Genomic DNA, 24,111 nt, shown 5'->3' on the forward strand with positions numbered 1-24,111 from the left:
AAAAACAGCTTGCACTGAAGAATTTGGCTAACTGAAAGTGTTTCCTACTGCTTTACAGTGTACGTTTTGGACTTTTTTTAGTTATATTTTACACTGTGGTTACTTTTGTTTTTTTATTCACTTTCATATATATTTTCTTCACTATACAATCTAGAAATTCTTAACCCCTGCCCACTCATTACACTATCAAAAATATTCCTTTGGTGCATACTGTCTTACATTAACATGTTGTCTCTCCAACAATTTTTCCTAGACACTCTGGTTTGCAATTTGCCAGTCAAGTCTTTATAAATGTTCATATCTAAAAAATCTATTGATTCAGCAGAATAACTAACAGTTAAATGTAAAAAATCTGTTGTGATTTCCAAGTATCTAACAAATAACAATAATTCTTCAGTTGTACCACTCCAGAAATTAACTATATCATCCACAAAATGAAGGTATATTTTCAAACTTGCCTTCCATGAACAAGTACTAGATAGAACATGAGCAGCCTCTCATTGTGCCATCAAGTTGGCATAGGTATTGGCACAGGGGGTACTCATGGCTACACCATCTCTCTGCCAATAATATTTATCATAAAACATGAATAAATTATTGCCCCAAATCAATTCAAGCAAAGCACATATCTGTGTTCATATGTTCATAGGTTCATAGGTAGGTACTAGACTATTGGCCCTAGGGCATATATAAGCCTAGCCAAAAAGGTACCCTGGCATTTGCCACCCAAGAAAATTATCTTTCTGTGCTCCTGTCAAGCAGAGCCACAGAGGTGATCCCAGGGGTGAATTTCCTATTTCCCATCTAATCATCAAGATTTTTCTTGAAGAATGCTAATGAGGAGCTTTGTTTGATATAGAGAGGTAGTTTGTTTCAGAGCATGGGAAGTTTCTGGGACAGGAATCTATCCCATCAGCATGTTCTGTTTATTGTGGTGACAAGGTTTAGGTCCCTAGAGTGTGTAGCTCAGAGGGATTGGGATTTCTTTAAGTGGAGCATGTCCAACAGCTCTAGGTTTGACATATCATTGTATGATAGGCAGAGATCACTTCTGAGTAGACGATAGGCGACTGAGTAAAGCAGGAGTTTTTTGAGACGGTCTGAGTAGGGCATCTGTTTGAGGCTGGTAGTCCTTTTTGTGAGGTATTTCTGCAGCCTTTCCAGTTGTAGATGTCTTGTGAGGTACATACCAAAAGGGGCATTGTACTCTATAATGGGTCTAATGAGTGATGAGTAGAGGGGAAGAATGACCTCTTTTTTCCTGGATGAGAAACCTTTTGTGATGAGGTGTAAGGATTTCCTGACTACTGTGGCAATGTGATTATCAAAGGAGAGACTACTGTCCACCTGTGTCCCAAGGTCTCTTATCACACAGTAGACTACCACCTATGTGGCAGCTCATGGGTACAGAGTTTTTACAAGTTTTTACGGATGACAATGCACTTTTTGGCATTCAGCTTGAGGCCATGGCTTTGACACCAGGCATCTGTCTCAGTGAGGCCCGTTTGTAGAATGTCCACATCATTACCTAATTTGCAGTCATCTGCAAACTTTATTAGCCAAAGACCTTCTGTGTTAGCCTGTAGATACCAAACAGGAGAGGACCCAGGACTGAACCTTGTGGTACTCCACTTGTTACTTATCTGACGTCGGATTTGGAGTCTGCTACTTTCACAATGTGGGTTCTGTCAGTGAGCCAGTTGGCAACCCATCTTGTGACATAGGGATTTATACCTAGTTTAGTGAGTTTATCTATAATTCCAGAGTGGGGGGTGGTGTTAAAAGCCTTGGCGAGATCTAGATAAGCTGTGTGAACCACCTTACCCTCATCTACAGCTTTGGTGACTGCTTCAAAGAAGTCTATCAGGTTTAGGAGACATGATCTGCCTTTTACAAAGCCGAACTTGGTGGGGTCCAGAGTTTGGAGATTACCAATGTCTTTGTTTATAAGTTCCATGATGATACATTCCATGGCCTTGCAAACCAGGCTCGTTAGGCTAATGGGGTGGTACTTCCCAGGATCCATGATGGCTCCCCCTTTGTGGAGTGGGATAACCACTGCTGTGTGCCATTCAGTGGGCAAAAGCCTGAGGTGAGGCTATGACTGAACATGGTGCTTAAGTGGGGTGCCAGTTCATTCTGTAGTTCATGTAGAATGCAGCCTGGGATGTTGTCAGGTCCCATGGATGCTGTGTTCTTGGCTTTGGAGAGTGTGGTTTTTACCTGTGCAGCCATGATTACAGGAACTTTGCAATCTTCCAGCATAGAGAACGGCCCTTTAGAGAGTGAGAGAGGAGTAAAGTTAGCACTCTACCTATCTGCCAGGATGTTGGCAATATCAGTTGGTTCTGTATATTTAATGCCATTGTGCTGTAACTCAGAGCAGATCTGAGTGTTGCCATTGGGATTCTTGACATAGCTATAGAATGTTTTGTGATTGTCTTTAGAATCAGTGGTGATTTTGTTTTCGTAACTAGCTTTGGAGGATTTTATGAGGGATCTCAGCTTCTTACTAAAGCTGACCAGGGAGTTCCTCCAATCACAGGATTTTACTCTTTTTTGCAACAGTTTATTTCTTCTGTTGTAGAGTTTGTTTATGGCAGGGGACCACCAGATTGGCTTCCTTTCTTTGGAGGATAGCATCTTGGTTCTATTAGGGATATCCATGCACTTGTGTAAGTGCTTATAAAGTGCATTTGTGTAGGATTCAGCAGTCGTAGCTCTATTGTCTGTCTGCATGGGTGTCGTGAAGTTTGCCACTTCTGTCTTAAGAAGCGTGAAGTTGGCTTTGGAAAAATTTTTTAAGGTGGTTTCCCTAATGGGGGGTGGGAGTGGGATGTGGATGTCTAGGGTGATTAGCGTGTGGTCAGATCTGACCAACAAGGAATTGACCTCTGGTGTGGAACACCAGTCACCCATGTTGGTAATGACCAGGTCTAGGATACTGCTGCCCCTGATGGGAGTGTGAATAAGCTGATCCAAGGCGTTGGAATTTATGAATTCCAGAAAACGTTGAGCAAAAGTGTTGGTACATGAGTAGTTGTCCCAGTTAATGGTGGGGTAGTTGAAATCACCCATTATAAGGGTGTTGGGTTGTACCTTAATATTTTCCAGTGTATCAAGAAATGAGGAGTGGGAATCCTGGGGCATGGTGGGGGATCTGTAGCAAGTTACAATTTGGATTGCAGTCCTGCCCAGAGTTAGTTGCACTTGGATAATCTCGGATGCATTATGCTGAGCAACTAGCCTGGAGGTGTGGATATCCTTAGTGAATATGGACATGCCTCTACCTTTATTGTTTTAGTCCAGGTTAGGTGACCGTGTGGTATGAATTATAGTCTGGTAATGCAGGGGTGCTCTCTGGAGCCTTGAACCAAGTCTCTGTCACTGCACAGATTTCGATGTTCTCCATTTTAAGGAGTGCCTCGAGTGAATGCAATTTGAGGTTTAGACTTCTAGCATTGAGTAGCATTACCCTCAGATTTTGCTTGCTTGTACCTGTTACAGTGGTGAATTTGTCATTTGAACCTTGCCTAAAAAAGGCACTATATGGGAGGCAAGAGCCTTAGCCAGTATCCAGAATCCCAAGGGTGACAGGTGCGGCCATCTCTGGCAAAGCATCATGGTCTGTGGATCATATCATCCCAGGCAGACAGATACTGGATCCCCTTAGAATGACACCAGAAGCTTAGCCAATTGTTGAAGTCAATCAGTTTGTCCTTGTACTGTGGTAACTTTCTTTTCATCAAATATTGCATGAGTAGAAATAAAATCTTTGACAGCTGTGATTCCATAAAAATTCAGAATCACAATAAATAAATTATTTACATCCAAGGTCACAAATATGTAACTTTCATAACCAGTTGCAGATTCATAAGAATCACTCAGAGATCATAAGAACCAGGAAGTATAATTTATCACTGCTGGCACATAAGATAACATTACTTTAAGTTTCTTCTCCACCCATAGGGAGAGGAACTGAGTAACCCAGCCTCTGCCAGATACTACTGGCCTATAAGGGAGTTTGAGAGGATTCTTATGGATCTTGGGTACACCTTTTAATATACGTAAAACAGGTTGTTCAACTATCACAAACCTATATATATCTTCAGTTATAACATTAGACTGCAATAAGTCACCCAAAGTATGCTTTACATGTGCAATAAAATCACTCACTTGATTGCATGTTATATTCTGATAAGTAACATTTTCAACATGTCTTGTAAGTAATCCCCTCTATCACGTATTACAATTCCATCCCCCTTATGAGCTGGTCTGATAGTAACATCAAAATTGTTCTTCAAATTATTAAGAGCTTTCATTTCACACTCAGTTAAATTATAATAACCATGTCTCTTCTTTGTAGCTAACATATCAGCAATTTCCATTGTACATAAATTCAAAAAAGTATCCATAACAGGATGTGCAGGTGGTGTAAATGTAATTGGTTTCTTCAAGGGTATCTCAGTACTATCATTGTCCTGTTGGCCAAATGGTAATTTTAGGAGAACTTTTCTCCCAAATAAATGTAAGTCAGAAAAAAAATTGATGTGTTCTGGCACTTTGTGCTGGTATAAAAGACATACCTCTGTTCAACAGGGTAAGCTCAGAGTCTGATAAAACATATTTGGAAAGATTGTAAACAATATTTTCATCAGTTATAAAGTAGAGTACCTTTTATCCCAACAGTTTTCTTCTTTTCCTGCCTCTGCTGGGTGATCTTTTTTTCTGCTTTGTGTTTTTCATCCTCATAGGGACTGGGAGAGTTGGAAAAACTGAACCAATCAAAGGCATCACTTTCGGTCTGGCTCCCAGTTCTTTATGTGAGCTTATATCATTGTTTGTGGTTGCATCAAGGTAAGAGGGATTGAGACAGAGAAGTGTAAGGAGAACAGGAAAGGTGAGAGTGTTTTTTGGAATGGAATAAGTAGGTGTAGAGTGGCCAAGTAAAGAAAGGCTCATTCTGGTGTTCTACAGGAACAACCACAATGCTTTCTCACCAAGAAAATCATAAAGACTGCAATGGCCATCTCAAAGCCTTGTCCCTCTTCTTTGTATCATACAGGATGCTGAGGAGATATCTCTGCCTTGCATACAGAGCTTCCACAGACCCAGTCCTTTCAGATCTGCTGCACATCTGCAAGTCCAACAGTGGCATAAACACCCATTCAAGAAATCTTAATCTCTCCTACAATGTAAGTGGATCATGTTGGAGGGATAGATATGTATCACACCGAATACCACTTCTTTGGAATGGTCTTCCTCTCTAAATTACTCAGTCTGGAAAAATGTATGGGAAACTGCAAATTCAACCCTGGCTTAGCACCATCGTCCTTTATGGATGGGATAACAAATTTTCTTCTCACTTCTGGGTTATTCTTACTTAAATTATAAGGGCTAAAACTTTTATAGGAATGCAGGGCTAGGCTTCTAAAGATCCTTACAGGTCAGCAGCCTAGTAAGTATGTATGAACCTTTGATCCTATATACTATTTATACCACTAATGGAATACTAGGTTCATTTGTATCTTATTGTACATATTAGCTTTTTATATGTACATTTTATGTAGCTGTTCACACTACTAACTGCCTGTCTCATTAGTCACAAAGTACTTAATTGTGCATCAGTCACAGATGAACCTTCTGCCTGTGATGCACTGCAGTTCACTCTGAGTTCTCTGTATCCATAATGTTGTTAGCTGAACTTATTCATAGGTTCATAGGTTCATAGGTAGGTACTAGGCTATCGGCCCTAGGGCCTATACAAGCCTAGCCAAAAAGGTACCCCTTCTTTCGCCACCCAAGAAAATTATTTTCCTCTGCCCCTGTCGAGCAGAGCCACAAAGGTGATCCCAGGGGTGAATTTCCAATTTCCCATCCAATCATCAAGATTTTTCTTGAAGAGTGCTAATGAGGAGCTTTGTTTGATATAGATAGGTAGTCTGTTCCAGAGTATGGGAAGTCTCTGGGATAGGAATCTATCCCTCCAGCATGTTCTGTTTATTGTGGTGACAAGGTTTAGGTCCCTGGAGTGTATAGCTTGGAGGGATTGGGATTTCTTTATGTGGAGCATGTCCAACAGCTCTGGGTTTGACATAGCTTTGTATGTTAGGCAGAGATCGCCTCTGAGTAGGCAATATGCAATGGAGTAAAGCTGGAGGTTTTTTGAGACAGTCTGCATAGGGCATCTGTTTGAGGCCAGTAATCCTCTTTGTGAGGTATTTCTGTGGCCTTTCAAGTTGTTGTAGATGTCTTGTGAGGTACATACCAAAAGAGGCTCTTTGTGGCTCTGCTCGACAGGGGCACAGGAAAATAGTTGTACTCTATAATGGGTCTAATGAGTGACAAGTACAGGGGAACAATGACCTCTTTTTTCCTGGATGAGAAACATTTTGTGATGAGATGTGCCACATAGCAGGATTTCCTGACTACTGTGGCAATGTGATTATCAAAGGAGAGACTACTGTCCATCTGTGTCCCAAGGTCTCATCACACTTTCAGTGTTAAGTAGACTACCACCTATGTGGTAGCTCATGGGTACAGAGTTTTTACCAAAGGGGGTGACAATGCACTTTTAGGTATTGAGCTTGAGGCCATGGCTTTGACACCAGGCATCTGTCTCAGTGAGGCCCTTTTGCAGGATGTCCACATCATTAGGAGTTTCGATTATGGCTCCTAGTTTGCAGTCATCTGCGAACTTCATTAGCCAAAGACCTTCTGTATTAGCCTGTACTTCAGAAAAGTAAATACCAAACAGGAGAGGACTCAGGATGGAACCCTGTGGTACTCCACTTGTCACTGGTGTGAAGTCAGATTTGGAGTCTGCTACCTTCACAGTGTGGGTTCTGTCAGTTAACCAGTTGGCAACCCATCTTGTGACATAGGGATTTATACCTAGTTTAGTGAGTTTATCTATAATTCCAGAGTGGGGGATGGTGTCAAAAGCCTTGGCGAGATCTAGATAGGCTGTGTGAACCACCTTACCCTCATCTACGGCTTTGGTGACTGCTTCAACGAAGTCAGTCAGGTTTAGGATACATGATCTGCCTTTTACAAACCCAAACTGGGTGGGGTCCAGAGTTTGGAGATTACCAATGTCTTTGTTATAAGTTCCATGATGATACGTTCCATGGCCTTGCAGACCAGGCTCGTTAAGCTAATGGGGCGGTAGTTCCCGGGGTCTGTGGTGGATTACCCTTTGTGGAGTGGGATAACTGTCACTGTGTGCCATTCAGTGGGCACAAAGCCTGAGGTGAGGCTATGATTGAACAGTTCATTCTGTAGTTCATGTAGAATGCAGCCTGGGATGTTGTCAGGTCCCATGGATGCTGTGTTCTTGGCTTTGGAAAGTGTGGTTTTTACCTGTGCAGCCATGGTTACAGGAACTTTGCATTCTTCTGGTATAGAGATGGGCCCTTTAGGGGGTAAGGGGGGGGGTAAAGTTAGCACTGAACCTATCTGCCAGGATGTTGGCAGTATCAGTTGGTTCTGTATATTTAGTGCCATTGTGCTATGACTCAAAGCAGATCTGAGTGTTGCCATTGAGATTCTTGACATGGCTATAGGATGCTTTGTGGTTGTCTTTAGAATCCGTGGTGATTTTGTTTTCATAACTAGCTTTGGAGGATTTTATGAGGGATCTCAGCTTCTTACTGAGGCTGACCAGGGAGTTCTTCCAGTCATGAGATTTTACTCTTTTTTGCAACAGTTTCTTTGCTTACTCTTGGGTATGCATTTTGCCTGTTATATAGTAAACTTACATAGGCCGCGGTGGTGCAGCCATTAGCGTTGTCACCTCACAGCAAGAGGTTCTCCCATTTGATTCTCGGCTGGAATGCCTTCTGTGTGGAGTCTGCATGTCCTCCCCATGGTCAATTGACGTTTAAAGACATGCAGGTAGGGGCGTGCATGAATAGGTGTGCCTTCTTTGAAGGTTGGGCATTGGGCTGGCAACTTGGCACCATAAAAATCCACTGCCAATCATAGCGGACGTGAGTTCCACTGTGGCGACCCCTAATTTGGAAAAGCCAAAAGACAAACAACATATAAGAAACTTACATAAAGTAACACTATCTGTAATTTTATAAAATGTAAATAGGTTACTAGCATCAGTGGAGATTTTCTCAACAAACATCCATTAAAAATGAGCTTGTACTTCAGTCAGGCAACCTGAAACTAATAAATAAATACATGTCAGTAAATAAATACATGACTGTGAGCATCAATGCCTCTGCAATAGTTAGCCAGCCCCCCTTAATAACTGTGAATATCACCCTCACTGTTATATCACGGCATGAATATCACCATTGCCATAGTTGGCTCATTTGGCCAATCTCTGACATCGCTATCCTCCCTTCACTCCTATGAAGGAGCACCAGGTCCTGACACCCTCACATTTACAGGAGGAGCAAAAAAATAAAAAACACCTTGAGCCTTCTTTGTCCCCCCCCCTAGCTACACGTAACAGATTCCATTACTAACTGTTAATATCATTGTGCCATATTCCATTTGTTACCGTGAATATTATTGTGTCAGATTCCATTAGTAACTGTGAATATTATTGTGCCAGATTCCATTAGTAACTGTAAATATTACTGTGCCAGATTCCATTAGTAACTGTGAACATTATTGCCTCAACAGTAGCAAGGTAGAGTGTTTTGTTCTTAGGGATATGTGTTCTGTGAAGACTATTTAACTTATAAAAAGACAGCTTTTATAAAATGTAACTACTGGCTGCTAATGTGCCTTTCTTCAACAAGGCTCTTGGCAACTATCATAAAAGCATGTTTTAATCATAAGAACTGAAAATGGCAGCATTTCATGTTCGTTTCTTTACTATGTAACCCTTATTTGGAACTTAGCCGACAAGTAGCCATTACAGATTTCCATTGCCCATAAGGGCCACAAGGACAGCCCATGGGATAAATTTACAGATCTCCATTCAATGGACCAGGTATTTTTGAAAAGAGCTGTGGAGCTCCTTTGCTTGACATGAAGAGAATGTTCCATAAGTAGAGGAGCATTTAGGAGAGATATCTGTCCTACTGACAGATTTTGTTGGTAGGAGTCTGCAAGTGGCTGAGAATAGTGATGGGGCCTCCAGTCACTCAGGGCAACTTAAGGAAGACATACTGGAGATTTTCTTTGTTAGGAAGCACTGGGATCTTTCTAGTCAGATTACTTTCCTTAATAGGTACATGTCATAAAGGTATTAGATTCTATTATGGGTCTAATTGAACGGCGCAGTGGTGCAGTGGTAGCACTGTCGCCTCACAGCAACAGGTTCTCTGGTTCAATTCTCGGATGGGGTGCCTTCTTTGTGGAGTCTGCATGTCCTCCCTGCATTCATGTGGGTTTCCTCTGGGTGCTTCAGTTTCCTCCCATGTTACAAAGACATGCGTCTGGAGTGTTTCTCCCTGGGCCTCCTCTGAAAATTGGTGTCATTCCAAGTCAGACTTTCCCGGTAAACAAATGTTAAATAAATGAAATCAACCAAAAGTGACAGGTAAATCCACAAAAAGCCAAGGAAGTACGAGTTGGAGTATTAGTGTTCTAAACGCAGGTTTATTTCTTTCTTAAAACGTGAAAGGCTTTATGAACACATCTACGCTATTAAGAAAAATAAAAGCGATAATGCCTTGGCAAAACACATTATTAATAATCCTGGCCATAGCTTTCACTTCCTAGCTATAGACCACGTCCCTTTCACTATTAGAGGAGGTCCATTCTCATTATTATTGGAAGCATGTGAGTTAGAATGGCAATTAACATTATATGCGTTTAGTACACCAGGGTTAAATGAAAACTGCAACATTACTTGTATATTGAAATTAAGGAGTACCCTGAGGTAAAATTAACTAAAAGCACACACATATTGTAAAATTAACTATAGAACATACATGTTTTAAATGTTATTTATGTTTACAACTTTAACGGACATAACATAATTTAAAACAGTAAACACCTACATTTGACTGGGTAAGCCATCTACTTTTTGATATAATATGTTTTTTATTATTTTTCTTTCCATATACAATAAAATTTTTTAATATACAATGTACAATAATTTTCCCAAGTAGATAGACACTTCTTTCGAGTCCTTATATTAACTCTTTTGACTGTTTGAAATTGGGATTTAGTAGAGTTAGTGAAGTACAATACATCACTTTATACTTGAAATGAATGTTATTTTAAATGTATAGATTTTTAGAATGAACTGTTTTTAATTTTAAACATAATACGCTGATATGAGCTTATGTTTTATATGCAACTCACTGTTTTAGATATAATAACGCTATTGTACGGGAATGTATCTCTGTGAATTTTAGTGACATGGTGTAACGTATCCACGTCACATAAAGATTTAAATTCCTGGCATTTCCCGCTAGTCAGTTTCTCTGATGAAGCTACTGTTGAACAGTAGCGAAAACGTATGCTGTTTTTAAGAAAGAAATAAACCTGCGTTTAGAACACTAATACTCCAACTCGTACTTCCTTGGCTTTTTGTGGATTTACCTGGCACTTTTGGTTGATTTCACTTGCTCTTTCAATTTACTGAAATGTTAAATAAATAAAAATAATTGGGGCACAGTAGAGAGAGAGAGGGATGAAGACTTTGTTTAGTGGATATACCCTTAGCATACCTCTCAAATGGCTATGATTTCACCTCATATTTTTACCCTGTCCCTCATGACATTTTTGATTTTCCTGGTAAATCACTAAGAATTGCAGTCAGTTAATAATATCAGAGATTACAGTTTCATACTTTAATGCAAAACATGTTGGTCTATTAACTTTATAGATGAATTAGAGTTGTCCATAATATGAGGCCTTCTTTCTACCATTTCTTTTAGTATTATCCAGAACTTATGGGCAAGGTATGAGTCTTATTAATTAGCTGCATTAGGTAAAGTGCTTTTCTATTAATAACTGATACATGATGGTCAAATGGAAGAGCTTCATCTATGAACATATCCAGATGTCCGACTAAAATGTCAGTTTTTAGTAAGGTGTTATCAATGACATAGGTGTAAGGATATTCCAGCTTCCCAAAGAGTACTGCACTATATTTTTTGCCTTATGTTTAAGGCCTTGGTTTTTGACAGTGCCAAGATTACAGTCATCAGTAAACTTAGTAAGCCAGAGACTCTCAACGTCAGCCTGGACAACAGAGCAATATAGTCCAAATAGGAATAAGCCCAGCACAGAACACTATGGTACTCCATTTATGACAGGCCTCTTTGAGGATAGTCTTTCAGCAACATCACAACATGGGTTTTTTCTGCATGCCTATTGTAATCCACCTGGTAACACAGTGTTTGAAATTTAGTCTGGTTGGCTTATTTCTGATATCAGGGGGTTGTATATTGTTCAAAGGCTTTTCCAAGATAAAAGTAGGTAGTGTGCACTGATTTTACATTATCCAGTACTTCAGTCACCCTCTAGAAGAACTCCACAAAGTTCAAAGTCCATCAGACAAACTTTAAACTTCACAAAACCTAAGTAGTTGGGGTCAAGATGCTGTTACTGACGAGCTCCATTATAATGTTCTTACATATAATGCTCAAGAGACTAAATGGTCTATATCTCTCAGGGATGGTTACCATGACCATTTCCAGACCTCAGACACATGCCCAGTAGATAGCCTAAGGCTGAATAGGCAGGTGAGGGGACTCGGGCTGTGCTTAACACTATCTAGGAGGCAGGAAGATGGGTCTCTGGGCCCAGTGGAGCCAGTGTTTCTAGTTCTTTGGTAAATTTATGGATATTAGCAGTGAATTTAGGGTGGGAGGTAGACAGGATGGAGAAGGACTAGGGTGAAATTCCTGGTTTAGAAATGACAGTGTTGTTGACAGCAGCTTAGTGCATTACTAACCATTGCTCAGAGCTTCCAAACATAATTAAAGAAAGCTTTATAATTACATTTGACAGATGTTTTAGCTTGATTTGCTTTTATGTCTGAGATCTTTGCAGACCTTTTTTAAGATTACCATTAAAAGAAGGGGATTTAAGTTAGCACCTTAAGTAAAGAAGTGTTCTCCTTTAGCTCTATAGTTCGTTTATGGTAGGATTTCACGCTTAGGGCCTATGTTTAAATTTGCCACCATATGCAGACAGATGTTTCTGTACTTGAATTAAGTAAAGGTCAGTGGTATAGATGGTTGCCTTAGCAATCAGATCTCCAAGGGAAGAACTCTTGAACTTTACAGCATCATCTTACAGGGTAAGAAGATTGACTTTAGAGAATTCTCTGGATGCAGTGGCATTTGTTGTGGATCAGGACTGAGTGCTAAAGGAAAATGTAATGACCATTTGGTCTCATTTGACCATGGACTGGGAGACTCTGGGTGTGGAGTAGGTAGATATGATATTATTCAGGATGAGGATGAGATTGAAAAGAGTTGTGTTCTTGGCCAGAGAAAGCAATAACTAGTCCAGGTAGTTGGACTTTATCAAGTTTAGAAAGCATTCAACATATTTTTGTTTGTTGAATATGTCTATCAATTAATAGATGGGGAGTTGAAGTTACCCAGGATTACTGTGTTTGATTAAATGATTAGGATTCATGTTGGTTTAGGTATGCAATGTGGATAGTAGGGGACATAGAAGGGGTTCTACAGTTTGTTATAATGTAGCAATTTGATTCCTTTATTGCTACCATGATGGTGAAGAGTTCTAAGTCATTTTCATGCTGGATTTGACAGGGATACAAATGATCATGGATATGCTTCCACCATCACTGGAGTGGATGAACAAGTGATAGGCACTACACTCAGGTAAAAAGGAAGTTTATAAACTGTTTTCCCTCCACTGCCTGTCAATCATCAGCCTCCTTGGTCAGGGTTTGGCCAGGAGTGACCATCATTCAGAGAGCCATTAGGAGAGGTTTTGGGATTTTTGATTTTTGTATCCTAGTCCACACACACACACACACACACACACACACACACACACACACACACACACACACACACACACACACACACACACACACACACACACACACACACACACACACACACACACACACACACACATACACATCTGGCCAAGCGCCAGGAAGGTGACATGTAGTAAGGCTGGCCATGGAGGTATTCTGGTGCTTCCAGAATGGGGTTCTACAAGCAGCCCTGCCCCTCCCCCCAAAGCACAAGCAGTGATTTGCTCAGTCTCCACCAGGAAATTCTCTCTGCTTCATGTGCCTCTGACTGCACACATCCCTATGCATCCCCAGAAGAGACGAGCAGACCATGCCCTGTCATTCTTCTCCCTCTCTACCTGGCTACTCCAGTGCTGGGGCCACTAATCAAACCCTGGTCACCCTGGTTACAGTCAAGGTTTTCCTTTGTGCCACAGAACTACATGAGGGAGTGTTTCCATGGCACTGAAAATAGGTTTTCATGACCACAGAAATCTACACATGTTCAAGGGTCAGAAAGGCCTGAAAGTCAGGCATTTTTTTGTGTTTTTGTTTAGACTCCTAACACTGAGAAGTGTCACATATAAGTAGGCCTGATCCAAATTTTTAAGTTAGAAAGACTAGAAAACTGATTTATCATAAAAAGGATACTATGAGATCAGAGCAGAAAAGGTTTTACCCAATATGGAGAAGCCCTGTACAGCCAGGTGCAGGCCAAATGGGGTTTAGTAGGCAGGTATTTAGAACATCTCATTCCAAGCTGACACACATCAGTAGGCAGGTATGTAGACCATCTCATTCCAAGCTGACACACATCAGATCCCCATGGAATGACAACAGTTCTGCAGCAATTATTGAAGTCATGGTAATGGCAAGATACTGCTTAGGTATAGTTACTTCCCAGGCCCCGCCACATACATGAGAAGGTAAGCCTATGTCTCCCATCCTTTCACCTATGGAGGAGAGTCTAACATTGTTCATTTTACATGATCAATGATCACATTATATGTGTATTTTGGAGATATAAAACTAAGGGCTGTTGTGACATACTAATTGCCTTGGCAGCTTCAGCACATTGAGTATATAACTTTTGAGTGGGGTGGTTTTGTATTGTGCAGGTCTGTAGGTTTTTTTTAATATATCTGGTATCAGTGTGGTAGAAATAGATGCATGAATATGTGGATGAGGTCTGCATCTCTATGTCTGTTTCCCCAGCAAACTTAGGTAGAGATTTCTTCAGGACCCCTTCATATGTAATATTTACTGTCATGCTGATTAGCAGTGGGGGGGTGTATCCCAGAAAAGTAGCCTCCCTCATTTGAGTAGATATGTGCACTTCTCACAAATGGCCTGTGTGTACACTGCCACAAAATGCTTAATACAAGCAGATTGTCTGACAGATGAATTGAGAACAGATGGTGGTGTCATTCTACCTGATATGCAGTGCTGAACAACTATACTTTAAATATTCAGAGTCAAGAGGTGGAGAAATTGGAGTATACGAGAGTATGTGAATGTACATTACCTAGAAGACAGAGCAGGAGTTTTTCACAGGAAGTTAGTGTAAAATCAGTCAACAAGCCAGGTAATAAGAATTATTTATAGAAACTAAAGTTATGCAAATATACAAATAAAGTGTATAATTATGCAGATATAGACACAGTCAAAATAGCCATTACATCATGCCAAGATAATTTTTACCAGGATGCCGAGATGATGAATTTGCAAGATTTTAAAATATCATTTGTTGACAGACAGCTTTGACATGTTAAAGTCCTTGATATAATGAAGAATTGATCTAGACTAGATAAGTAAACAATAACAACAGCTACCAAGAGAACAGAATAGTGAGGTCACAAGAAAAGAAACCATTATAACAACAGCTACCAAGAGAACAGAATAGTGAGGTCACAAGAAAAGATCTAGACTAAATAACTAAACAATAACAACAGCTACCAAGATAACAGAATACTTCACAAGAAGAAGAAACCATTTTTTTCATTGTCATCAATCCATTTTTCCTATTTTGTACATGGGGTCAAGGTGCCCTGTCTACTGTTGCAATTTCTTTCTATTCCAGGCCACTTTTGTAACTTCTTTGGTAGTCATACCTGTCACAGGTCTTCTCTCACACAATCCATCCATCTTTTTGCTGGACTTCTTCATTTCTTCTTTCATAGACTTTTCCTGTCTCTCCCAAATCCTCACCAGATTGTCTTCTGCTTTTCTGCACATGTGCCTGAACTACTTTCATCTACTCTGTTTGACCTTTCCTGCAGTTGGAGCTATCTTAGCTTCTGCTCTTATTCCTCATTTCCTCATCTGTCCCAGTGTGCTTCCTACCACCCATCTCAGTCACTTTATCTCCATCAACTCTAGCTTCTTCAGCTCCTCTGCCTTTACTGCCCAGTTGAACATTTCACAGTCTTGTGCTCCGTTTTGCTGAGCTCTTTTGAAATTAAAATATTCCTATTGGTTTGTAATTTTGCACCTGGAAATGGCCTTGAAATCTGTCCCATTTCAAGAAGCACTATTTTGCTTTTTTTTTTTTTTTTTGCTCATTTGTTGCTCAAGTTTGAAACATGTAATTGATTTGCTGATTTTTCATTTCAAACTTTAGCAACTCTAGTGAGAGTGGAGGAAATTTTTGTTGTTGTAGGTTATCTGGTTACTACAGTTTTTAGATGTAAGGCTAATAAAAAACAGGGATTTGCCCATCAACAGTAACTTGTATAGGAAGCCATGCAGGAAAAATGTGATGCTTCACAGAGACAGTATTCATCCTTCATACATTTATAAGAATGTAGTTAAGGGACAAGTCCTGCGGACATCTAGCCTTACTAGTGAACAATCATCTTTTCAAACAGCTATGTCTACTTTAAAATCTGACTTTGTAAAGAGATGAAATAAGAATTATGAACTTTCTTAATTTCTGACTACTGGTAGTGTTGATAGGAATGGAAGAGGTTGTCTGTACCTCTCAAATAACAGAACAGATACAAGGTTTTACAAAGCCAGACAGGATGTTAGAAATAATAAATTTAAAATGGTTTATGCTATTTCTCTGATGTTAATATACTGACAGCTGATAATCAGATCCAGAATGTAGTAGGCACACAACCTACCTTTTGTTTCAAGAGTAGGAAATTGCTGAAAAGGCTTCTATGTTGTAATAATCAACCAGTGGGTATCATTCAATCTCAGAGAACAGTCACTTTTAGTTGTAGGTCCTGCGATTTTGGTATTTATATGAAGAATAGAAACACGTTCACACATCCTAATACTCAGAGAACTTTTAAATTCTCTTTTATGCAGATTATTCAAGCAGAAACTTGGTATATTTAGTAGATGCAGGGTTTGTCCTGCATTTTATGTATGAAAAACAAACCATTCCCTTTGTGAACGGGCTTGTGAGCACAATTATGATATTCGCAGATGTGATGAAAAGAATGGTCTAGCTAGGCATGTTTCTCAGAAAGGTTGTGAACATATTTTTAATGTTCCAGTTTTACAACTAACTAGGAATGATAAGCACCTACATGATATCAAAAATAGAACTGAGGAAGTCGAACTGCGTTGGATTGTTTCTTTACAATCAATGAAATGTTTTGGTTTAAATGAAAACGCTTCTTTAAAACCGTACTTATGGTCACATAACCTGTTCAAATGATTTCAATGGTTACTTTGTATTTAATGATGTATAAACTGCTACTTTGTAGCCTTGTTATATTATGGTCTGAAGAAGCATCTGTTATACACGTGAACGTGCTTATCTATTTTTAAGTCTTTTATTGATTGATTAAAGTTTTATTACTAGTTTTTGAGCCATGTTGCAGTTTCTCTTATTGGTTTTTGTTCCATATTTTTTTTAATATTTATACTTGTGATTTAATAGATCCAGTAAGTATGGTTATGGTAAATATGTTTGTGACACCAACTTACAACAAAGTACTGGTACAAAAGGAGTAACAGTACTGCAGGAAGCACTGAACCTGATTTTTGCATGGCCTGTTAACAATGGCATTTCAATATATTTAAAGAATACAAGAGTGTTAAGGGTTGAACAAAAGAAATGCATCACTCACTAAAGATTAGTGAATGGAGACTAAAGTTAGACAACGGTGATAGGAATCAAAGAGGTATTATTAGATGCCTGTTGCACAGCCACCACGTTAGTAATATTTGCAAACAGACCACCAAGTCAATTTACTGTAGGTTTAAATGTATTAGAATTTGGGACTAAAATGTGCTGATACTTTTGTTTAATGCAATTATTATATGCAGGCTTGAATACACATGCTCACTGTGTTCTCTTGTTATAAAAAACCATGGCAACGGAATGGGTTCTGACACAGCTTTTTAGATAATACCTGCTGTACGGCATTTAAATTATGAGGACTGGTAGGATCATTAGACCACTGTATTCAACAACAGACAGAAGAATGACAGGAGACCCTATTTTAATGTTTAATGCTTTAAGGGATACTAATCTTTGCAGAGACACGAGTTTACATATTTCAAGTACAGAGTCCACACTGAGCCAGAGAATTCTAAGACTACAAATGCTGGTTTGTACATCAAATCTCACTAGGCACTGATTTAAGTGTAGAGTTACAAATATTTAGACTTCCTTGAGTACAAAGTAAGGACTTCAGAAAAACAGGTAATGCTTTCAATGCACTGAATGAAGAAATATGAGAAAGCAAACATAGGGTTCACAGTAGTTATGTAAACTGATTAGCTGTTTGCATGAGATGACGGTTATGAAAAGTTGAATTTATGCAATGCATTCAGTACAAGTCCTGTAGCCTGGTGAAATAAAATTGTAAAACAGTCTTGGCTTCAACATGATAACAAGACCACTGTGCATCTGTCAGACATACTACACACCCTTTTTATAGGCATTGCTCACAAAAGGCTGTTCCGATGGAAGCCAAGTAAAAGAGTTGAAGAAAAGGTTACATTCAAAGCACTTTTTTGTGTTAAATAATGGAAAAGACTCATTACTTTAAGATGCAAAGCAAGTTAAATGATTCTATTTCTCATCCCTCAGATGTGCAAGCTGTGTGAAGATTGATAAATTGTTTAATGCACCATCAAATACATTACCACACGCTCAGATTACAAACTAATTTGGCATCTGCCTGTCTTGATTGTTTGCTAATTAAGTGAAAAAGGTACATGAACTATTTGCTATTATGGTGTAAGGTCACACATGTGGGTGTAAATCTTTGAGATCTAACTAAGTGCTTTAACACCCAAAGAGTGATGTTGTCACACATTATACCTTGTAGTAAATACATTTATGCAGCAACTACAACTCTTTTACCTGGGGGTGTCTACTTTGTTATCCCTCACCTGGTATCCAGTTCTGCTGTTTTCATCTACTACGTGTCAGGCTTTCCAGTTGTCAGTGTTGAAACTCAACTGTCATTTACCTACACTGTAGGCTCTTCTCCTCATATCATCTAGTGTCCCCTTCGTTTTCAGTATCATCTGCATGTAAACTGATCGTGGATATCACAAAAAACTTATTAAGACTAGTTTAACCCCTGTGGGACTATGCTAGCCACATCTCTGTCTGAAGATAGTATCTACCGTCACCAAAGCTTCCTGCTACTTCCATTAACTCATTCCTTGATCAGCATAGTTGATTTGTTCCCTGCCAAGCATCCTTTAACTTGTCAATTAGATATTAGTAAAGAATAAAGTTACAACTGAAATTGCTGTTTAAACCTAAAGTGTGAACAGGGGAGGGAAACCAAAATATAATAAAATATGGATAAGTGCCAATTTCTTGATACCTTTTTAATATATGTTGGATACTTTAGGATGAAAGTTTACAACTGCTATTTTTCTTTCTTTACTTTGGTAATTTCCTGTGAAATAGCCTCTACTGTGGAGATTAGTACATGCTCTCATTACTTAACCTCAGTTGTTCTACTTAATGTGTTTCTCAAATTGGAAATTTGCTTTGCCCATTTTTTTTAACTGTTATTAATCTAAGCTAGCACATATTCAATGGCCATCCATCCAGATGTGATTCTTGTATTTATTTCAGTATCTGTTGACCAAGGCAGAGGACTGATCTCTGCGGACATTTTTCACACTCAGCCTGGGAGCGCCGCTTGGTTAAGTGACTTTCCCGGAGTCACAGTTAGACAATGGAGGCTGTGAGAATCAATCCTTGCACCACTGGATCACAAGAAAACAGCTCATTAACATCTCCTTAATCCCCTGTACCAACTGCTAGACCACCTCAACAGTGCATAAGTGTCTTCAAAAGGTAGCCTTCAAAATAAACTCTTCAAACTTTTAGATGAGTGAATTAATCTTTGTACAACAGAGACAGTCATCAGATATATAATTCCTTTCTACATTTTTTGTTTATTCCATAAATACTGTATTTTCCTTTTTTCAATCATCTCACGTGAACTGTAATTATCAGTTGACTTCCACACATTCATTCTTAACTCTGTTAGCCATATGACTATTACTACCATTTATTTATAAGCATTTGTGAATATAGAACAGTGTACTTGTAGTACACATTTCATGATTTCATTCATTATTTTGTCCTTATCTTTTCAATTACCTTTGCTGAGGCCTAGTGTTCTTCTCTTTGCTTCCATGTTTAACATGGAGGATTTTGATCAGTTCATACCTCTCACTAAGGCCATTGGTCTGTGGCTGGTAGGGAGTAGTCTTATATGTTTTACCTCATGTCTCTTTAAACAAGTCAGCAGGTCGGAAATGAAATCTATACTTCTGTCAGTATTTCCTTGGGGAAAACCTACCATTTTAAAAATGTCCTACAGAGCATTTACCACAGTCTCTACCTCAAAATAGGTCAGGACCACTGCCTCATGATACCTAGTAACACAGTCCACTACCGAGATGTGGAGCTTGGGGTACTAAGAAGCCCAGCAATGTCCATTACATCCATTACAAACAGTTCCTCAAAAGCAGGCAAAGATATCAAAGCAACTTTAGCTTTAATCTCCTGCTTTATCACCCTTTTGTCACTGCTTACACATCTTACACTACCCTGGTCATGCCCATATGGATGCATCCTTTTGACACTGCTTATACATCTTACACTACCCTGGTCATGCCCATATGGATGTATCCTTTTGACACTGCTTATACATCTTACACTACCCTGGTCATGCCCATATGGATGTATCCTTTTGACACTGCTTATACATCTTACACTACCCTGTCACATACTTTGCAGTACTAGGCTAATGTTATCTGTCATGCCCATATGGATGTTACTGAAGAAAACATAATTAGTACTGAAGTTGGTTTAATTGCCTTGTTCCAGCTATGAATTAAGAAGTGTATTATTAAAGGATTTGCACCACCTTATTTGCAGTTTGTTTCTGCCTGAATGTGCTAAGCTTTTTGGTGTTTTCCTGTGTGTTTTGGGCTTCTGCATATTAACTGGCTTTGGCTCCTGAGCCACACAACCATACTTTTGTTGTGGCCTCCCCTTCACAGCAATAATGCTGTGCAGCAGGGACTGCCTCACCTGGATCCTTAATAGTCATTGTACAGGCTCTTTACCCAGGACACGTAGACCATGTTCCCTGAGGTCTCAGAAGGATGTTGTGTTCTTTAGTCTTAGAATTCTTCGGCCTCTGCTTGCCTCCTTATTGTCTGGACATGCTGATCCCTGTAGAAACATAGAAGGAATGCTACATGGATCAGCTTTAGTTTGCTTTGAAAAAGGACCTATTTATACAGGCCCTACAAGACCTCTATCTATAATACTATTTGCCTTTGTGGTTGTAGTAAAGGTAGCCTTCTTTTAGTCACTGTACGGCTGACCTGGGAAGGACAGTTACTGCAGATAGCAGAATGGCTTGAATAGCTGTGCTGTAAATGATAATCTGGGTATATGGTACATTACAAACTCTGCCTGTATAGGACATATTCACAAATATCTTGGCAGGTATCATTATTTCAGTCACAGTAAAATACCTGCACATCTGAATACTGTTTTGTCAAGCTCTAGCTATGTGAACACAATTCTGTTGTAAAATACACACCTTACTGGACAAATCCAAATATGTAGCTCTCACACATCTCATCTTTAGAAATGCTGAATCTCATCTAACAAGGTGTACTACTGTGTATGGCATGTCAATAACTGGCAACAAATCTGTATGTGTCTGTGCATTATGTCATTATCCGGCAACCAAAACAGTGATGCACGTTCAAAACCTGGCAGACCATATAACTTTACATAGTATGTAGTGAGTTAGGGCCATACAGCATTTCTTTTTCTCTGAATCACTTACTTGCTCACTTGTGTATTACGTCATTCCTGTTTGAGAGGTCTATATTATGTTATCGAATCCCAGTAACATCGAACACCAGAAGGCCGACACATAAAGCGCGAACTACGGTAACGGCGAATGTACAAAACTGCAAAATGTCTAAGTGTGATGGTTGGCCTGTCTGCGGTATAGCTCCGTAAGGTAAGTGTGCGATAGTTACAGACCTTAGGGTTAGGGTGCGGGTTAAGGTAAGTGCATAGATAGGTAATGTATGTAAGGTTTAGTGTAGGGTTAGAAGTAGGGTTTTGTTAACTGTATGTGTGTTGATTATTTGTTTTGTTTGGGTATACGTCTGTAGGGTAAGTGTGCGATAGTTACGGACCTTAGGGTTAGGGTGTGTGTTAAGGTAAGTGTACAGATAGTAATGTATGTAAGGTTTGGTGTAGTGTTAGAAGTAGGGTTTGGTTTGTGTATTAATGTGTTTTATTTATTATGTTTGGGTATGTAGTATGTAGCGCGTGGTGGTGTTGGCCGACTATGACGGTTTGAGATTTGAAAATTCGCAGTTTAGGGGGTTCGACGTATTTGCAGTTTGGGCTTTGTCTGTCAGTGTTGTGGTGTTCCATGTTACCGGGATTTAATAATGTAATATAGACCCCTATTTGAGCTGATAATGAGGCACATATGACCATCGTGAACAACGCAGTGCTTGTGCATAAAAAAACCGCATGGCTGGGTATTATGTGACTGAGCTGCACAGTTCAGTGCTCATGAGTCTTCAGCATATGTAGCTCTATGTGAATGGCTCTGCTCCCTGATCTGGTGGCCTTTTTGTGGCACTGGGGGCACTATGGCTAGGTCTATTTCTTCGTTTAGGAGAGCACACTTATGGTGCATGAAGCAGACATATAGTTCTATTCCTTCAGCATGGAGACTAGAGGACAGGCTGCTTGGAACTTACAATGGACCATCTGAGTGTGGATGCCTTGTATTATCTGGGCCAGGCACAATCATGGGCAACAAGAACGCAGTGGTCCACAAAACAGTGCAGGCATTATTATGATAACTAGGGTCACTGGCAGCCTGATTGGCTCAGAGAGTGGGAAGCTCAAATGCAATATGCATCCCCTGAAATTTATTGTGAATATTTATTTCCTCACATATCTTCATGCTGTGTGTGGATAAAACTTCACCTGTAACATAAACTAATGTGAATCTTTGCCTAACAGTACAAATGTCACGAAAACATGGTGAGCTGCTGTAGAAAACAGTCCCAACTATTAGCATAGCATGGTAGATATGATTTATAGAAGCATTTCAGTACACTGTATTTCATTTATAGCAAATGTATCCCAGCTTTCCCTACTGTGGCTCTACCTGGCAGGTCATCCAGAAGAGGTTGCTATCACCCAGTAGCTTCACCACAGCCAGTCACCATTGAAACTGATGGTAGGTTCAGCAGTGATGCTGGGACTGCTTCACTGGAGAAGAATGATGAATCATCTCCAGCTGTCAGTTCTGACAAGTCATAGGCAGAGTCCTTCACAGTTGCAGGTGTCTGTAGCACAGCAGATTGCTGACTGATACCTCACAAGTATTAAGAGTCTTCTGGAGCAAACCTCTGGCTTTCCTGATCAGTAGACCCTAATATCAGGCCACCAGGGGATGACATGACAAGTCACACCAGCTATGGCGGAACATCACATGCTAATGATCAAGAGCTGTAACTAGGGGTGGAGCAAAGGGAGTGGCTTCCCCGAGTGTCAGCTGTTGAGGGGCATGATTGGCAGATGCTGATGCTGCTGCAGTGCAGTACCACCATCGCTTGCTCGAGCTGTGAGGATATCAATGCTTCATAAATGAATGTCAATACTGCATTTGTCATCACAGCTGAATTGTTAAAACATTTTGTGTCTGGTGATTTAACTGTAGGAAGCTGCTAGTTATATTTGTAATGAGCAGCATGCTACAACAAAGTTTTTTTTTAGGAACTGTACAGAATGCCAGATAATTTAGCAGTGGTTCTGTGATGATCCACTTAAGTTGTCCTCTGGTCCGAGCTAGCAGTCAACCATTCAGCCAGCACCTCACCCTATCCCCAGCCTGGTGTTGCTCACTTCATCTTGTGTCATGGTCTTTATTTTATTCATAGTCCATGTCTTCCCATCACCATCTGTTCACCATCTCTTTGTATGTCTCCCTCCAGGTCATCCCAATCTCGTGCATGGATGATCACTGCAATCATTCTCTTGGATTTCCGCCTCCAAACTATCTCTTTCCCCATTCTTGTTTTTTTCCTTTGCTTACATCCCATACATTTCATCCCTTCATTATTTCTATGAAGAAAGGGACTCTATCCCTCGAAAAATAAATGTCTCCCTATGCTCTCCTTATCTATCTCTGCTTTCTTTCTATCCCCTTTCCTATTCCCTTACTGCCTGTAAGATAATGAAATGAGTGAATGAATTTCTGCCTCCAAGTGCCACATTTCATAATTTTATTTGTGGAATTTCTTTGGCACTTTGATTCAATACTGTACTCCCCAGAGCAAGAGCCATACAGTGTTGTGTAGATAACTACCAATCACATTGGTATACAGACAGAAAAAAAAATAAAAATGCTGTTTTGAACCACCAATGGAAAATACAATAATATAAAACTTTTTATGGAACCAACATAGGTTTTAAGTACCTAAATTCCTGTTAATAAGTCTCAATGAGGGTTTCTGCTAGCCAAAATCTCAAGTAATTGCAAAACCTATGCTGGTCCAATGAAAGGTGTTGCGTCACATCTTTGTGCTAGTGTTTTTGTGTTTGTTGAACTACTTAACATGAAACTAAAGCAACCTAGGGCAGTAGTGGGGCAAGATTATTGATATGTGTGATGGGTCCCTACTATGGGCCAGCA

Source organism: Protopterus annectens, chromosome 7.part0 (assembly GCF_019279795.1).
Source record: "Protopterus annectens isolate FY-2018-M chromosome 7.part0, PAN1.0, whole genome shotgun sequence".
NCBI lineage: Eukaryota > Metazoa > Chordata > Ceratodontiformes > Protopteridae > Protopterus > Protopterus annectens.